General features: G+C 42.3%; 1 pseudogene; it reads left to right on the forward strand.

Annotated features, from left to right (window-relative positions):
• The first annotated feature begins 1,540 nt into the window (after positions 1-1,540).
• On the forward strand, positions 1,541-2,254 carry LOC112401609 (MKL/myocardin-like protein 2 pseudogene; annotated as a pseudogene).
• The last annotated feature ends 2,744 nt before the right edge of the window (positions 2,255-4,998 follow it).

The following is a 4,998-nucleotide window of genomic DNA, read 5'->3' on the forward strand; positions in this document are numbered from 1 at the left end:
CAGAACCACATTCATGGATCCTGGTCTCTGATCCTCTGGATTTGGCTTTTGGGCTTGATCTCTCCAGGCTATGTTCTCCCATGTAGGGCGCTTCATCCCAGTTCCAGCTCTCAGCAATCTAGCTGATAGATTTACCAGGAGATAATTCCGGTCTCCAAATCATCATGGCTGTTAATTCCATCAAAGGTTGAGAGTCTTCAAGGGAGTGTCCTAGCCCCAACCGTCTGGGCAAGAATTCCAAGGCAAAACAAGGCCTGGGAATGGATTTCTGCAAGCTGGTAATAACAGTCAGCTCATATGTGACAAGGGACAAAGATGATGGTAGCAAGCTGAGGTGGGAAGAGTTCTGATCCTGGGTTCAGGTGTTATAGTGGCTTCTCATGCAGTGTCTGTGGCTTCAGGTATGAGGATCTGGCGTCAGTTAAGAACCTGCTAAGGGGAAGATATAGCTCCTGTCAGATAGGACACCAACATCACCTGCCACTCAACCACGTTGGAAAATCAATATCTGTCTTCAGTTTCTCCTATTTTCATCTTGCTAGGCCCTGTGCCCTAAAAACCCAGGACAGCCACCTGCTACAGAGCCAACTCCTAGAGTGAGCCAACAGTGATATCCTAACAAGGGAAAACACAGAAAAACAGATAACCCAAGTTCTATACCCTTTGAGTATTTCCATCCGTGACCCTCATCTCTGTCATCCTCAGAAATCCTCCTCTCCCATGCCCTCATGTGCTTCTACTGCCTCATTCCTCCTCCCCCAGTTCACCTGGCTTCCCGTACTTGCCTTGGTAGCTTGTATCTCTATGTTCCCTGGGACTGCTGGCCATGACTGAATGTGACCCTCCTCCAGGACCAGTGTCTCCTTGACAACCTTCTCAAATTGAGACTGTAGATTCTCCCATGATCCCAGCATCTCCCCTGCCTCTTCCAAAACTCCCTCCTCTGATGTTTTCCCGTTAAGCCGTCTCATTCACTCCATGGTCTGAGTTACTGCCTATGTATTGATGACTACTAAATCTTCATTTCCATTCCATCTTTGCCTCTGATCACCAGACTCGTATATCTAACTGCCCTTCGAAATCCCTAAAGTTGTCCCTGAGGCACCTTCAAATGAAATGCTCCAAACGGAACCCCCTATTCTTAAAGTTGCACACTTAATTTCTACTCCTGTGTCCTGTACTTCAACACACGGCCACGTAGCAAGGAGCTGAGGACTTCTGCCAACAACCAACACCAACGTGTCAGCCAAATGAGGGAAGACACCTCGGAAGTGGATCCTCTAACCTCACTCAAGACTGCAAGTGACGGTCTCGCGAGATCGCGGGCGGCAGCGCGTGGGGAGGAGGTGGCCTGGGAGCTTCCTCCCAGAGCCATCCTTGCAGGCTACTCGGATGAAATTGAAAAGAGCTCGACTAGGTGCTAAGGTGCTAAGAAAGAGAGTGTAAGACAGTAAAATAATTAAATATTTTTACTGAGTCTCTTCAACAGGCCACATTTAAGAGGTGTCTTGTAGCCTCTGCTGCCAGAGGCTGGAACACAATGGGTCACACAGGGACACTAGACACCGAGGATGAAGTGGGACCTTTTAACCCATCTTTCTCCAAGTCCTCAAAGTGAAGCCATTGCCCACGAATTGCAGGGGCTCTCCTTGCTCTCCAGTCAGCACCTGCCCCCTCGGAACAAAAGGAAGATTATGCTCCAGCCGAGGCTGCAACAAAGAGGACGAGAGGACAGCTAGTGGACCAGGGCATCGTGCCACCTCCGAAGAGCCCAGCGGCATTCCAGGAGCAATGAAAAGACTTGGAAGGGGCCAGAACCATAAACTCTTTGAAGCACAAGATCTGGAGCCAACCCGATGGTTCTGAACTTGTCAGGATGCCCATTTTAGAAAGAACATTTGCAGAGCCATCCTTGCAGGCTACTCGAATGAAGTTGAAAAGAGCTCGACTAGCTGATGATCTGAATGAAAAGATTGCTCAAAGACCTGGTCCTATGGAGCTGGTAGAGAAAAACATCCTTCCTGTAGACTCCAGTGTTAAGGAGGTAATTATAGGCATTGGGAAGGACGACTGTCCTCAAACTCACAGCAATTTATCATTTGACAAAGACAGCAGTGATGCTTTGTCTCCAGACCGGCCAGCCAGCTAGGAGTCGCAAGGGTCAGCCACATCCCCAAGTGAGCCAAAAGTTAGTGAATCGCCATCTCCTGTGACTACAAACACTCCAGCTCAAGTATCACCTTTCTTGTTTTGACCCCTAAACAGAGGAAGTGCTTTGTTTTTTATATATTAAGGTAATACATTATCACCAGAAGAAAAGTCTGAAAGTGCAGAAAAATATAGATTTTCACATGTAATCCAACCACTGTTAACATTTTCAATAGATTCTTACATTTTATATCTGTTCTATATACACATTTTTAACAAACAGTTTTGCAACTTGCTTTAAAATTTTTTCATATAACTTTTTTTGAGACATAACGCACATATCCTAAAATCCACCCTTTTTTCTTTTTAACTATGTTAACCAGTTTAAGCATACAGTTCAGTAGTGTTACATATACTCACACTGCTGTACAACCGATCTCCAGAACTTTTTGTCTTGCTAAACTGAAACTAAACCCATTAAAGTGCATCTCCCCAGGGCTTCCCTGGTGGCACAGTGGTTAAGAATCCGCCTGCCAGTGCAGGGGACACGGGTTCGAGCCCTGATCCAGGAAGATCCCACATGCCGCAGAGCAACTAAGCCTGTGGGCCACAACTACTGAGCCTGCGCTCTAGAGCCCAAGAGCCACAACTACTGAGCCCGTGTGCCACAACTACTGAAGCCCGTGTGCCTAGAGCCCATGCTCCGCAACAAGAGAAGGCACCGCAATGAGAAGCCCGCGCACCGCAACAAAGAGTAGCCCCTGCTCACCGCAACTAGAGAAAAGCCTGCACGCAGCAACGAAGACCCAATGCAGCCAAAAATAAGTAAGTAAATAAATAAATAAATAATAAATAAACAAAGTTCATCTCCCCATTGCCCTAGGCCTGGCAACCACCATTCTGTTTCTGTCTCTATGAATTTCACCACTTTAGATATCTCATATAAATGGAACCATACAGTGTCTTTTGTGACTGGCTGATATCACTTAACATAATGTCCTCAAGGTTCATCCACGTTGTAGCATGTGACAGGATCTTTAAGTTTTAGGGCTGAATAATATTCCATTTTATATATATATATACCACATTTTGTTTATCCATTCATCAGTGGACATTGGGTTGCTTCCATCTCTTGGCTATTGTGAACAGTGATGCTATGTACATGTGTGTGGAAATATCTCTTCGAGACCCTGCTTTTAGTTCTTTTGGGCATATACCCAGAAGTGCAATTGCAGGATCATATGGTAGTTCTATTTTTAATTTTTAAGGAACCTCCATACTGTTCTCCATAGTGGTTGTACCATTTCACACTCCCACCAACAGTGCTGAAGGGTTCCAATTTCTCCACATCCTTGCCAACACTTGTTAATTTCTATTCTTTTGATAGTGGCTATTCCAATGGTGTGAAGTGACATCTCACTGTATTTTGTTTGTTTGTTTGTTTTATTGAAGTATAGTTAAGTTACAATGTTGTTAGTTTCAAGTGTACAGCAAAGTGATTCAGTGATTCAAAGAATATATACATTCTTTTTCAGATTCTTTTCCATTATAGGTTATTACAAGACGTATTGACTATACTTACTGTGGTTTTGGTTTGCATTTCTCTAATTATTAGTGATGTTGAGCATTTTTCTTATGCTTGTTGGCCATTTGAATCATCTTTGGAGAAGTGTCTATTCAAATCCTTTGCCCTTTTTAAAATCAGGTTATTTGTTTTTCTATTGTTGAGTTGTAGGGGTTTTTTATATGTTCTAGATATTAACCCCTTATCAGATATATGATTTTCAAATACTTTCTCCCATTCCATGTGTCACCTTTTCACTCTGCTGATAGTATCCTTTGATGAGCAGAAGTTTTTAAGTTTGATACAGTTTCACTTGTGTATTTTTGGTTTTACTGTCTGTGCTTTTGGTGTCATACTAATAAATCATTGCCAAATCCAATGTCATGAAGCTTTTCCCCTGTTTTCTTCTAGGATTTTCATGGCTTGGGGTCTTACATTTGGGTCTTTAATCTGTTTTAATTTCTGTATATGGTATAAGATAAGGAACCAACTTCATTCTTTTGCATGTGGATATCCAGTTTTTCCAACACCATTTGTTGAAAAGACTGTCCTTTCCCCACTGAATGGTCTTGGAACGCTTGGAAAGATCATTTGATCATATATATAAGAATTTATTTATGGGCTTTCTATTCTATTGCATTGGCCTATATGTCTGTCTTTATGCCAGTACCACACTATTTTGATTACTGTAGCTTCATAGTAAATTTTGAAATCAGGAAGTGTGAGATCTCCAACTTCATTCTTCTTTTTCAAGAGTGTTTTGACTACTTGGGGTCCCTTGAGGTTCCAGATTAATGTTAGGATAGATTTTTCTATTTCAGTAAAAAAAATGGCATTGGGAAAATCACCCTATTAAAGTGTATACTTCAATGGTTATTAGTATATTCACAGACTTGTGCAACTCTCACCACTATCTGATTCCAGAGCACTTTCATCTTCCCAGAAAGAAACCCATACTCATCAACAGTTTCCTCCACTCAGTCCTAAGCAACCATCAGTCTTCGTCTACTTTCTATCTCTGGAATTCCCTATTCTGGACATTTTATATAAGTAGCATCATACAATATGTGGTCTTTTGTGACTGGCTTCTTTTACTTAGTATAATGTTTATAAAGATTCATCTATGTTGTCACATGTATCGGTACATCATCCCTTGTTATGGCTGAATAATATTCCACTGTGTTGACATACCATATTTTGTTTATCCACCAGTCAATGGACATTAGCTGTTATGAATAATGGTGCTGTGAACACATGTGAACAAGTTTTTATGTGGACATATGTTT

The sequence above is a fragment of the Neophocaena asiaeorientalis genome, unplaced genomic scaffold (assembly GCF_003031525.2).
Source record: "Neophocaena asiaeorientalis asiaeorientalis breed wild unplaced genomic scaffold, Neophocaena_asiaeorientalis_V1.1 scaffold33, whole genome shotgun sequence".
NCBI classification, from domain to species: domain Eukaryota; kingdom Metazoa; phylum Chordata; class Mammalia; order Artiodactyla; family Phocoenidae; genus Neophocaena; species Neophocaena asiaeorientalis.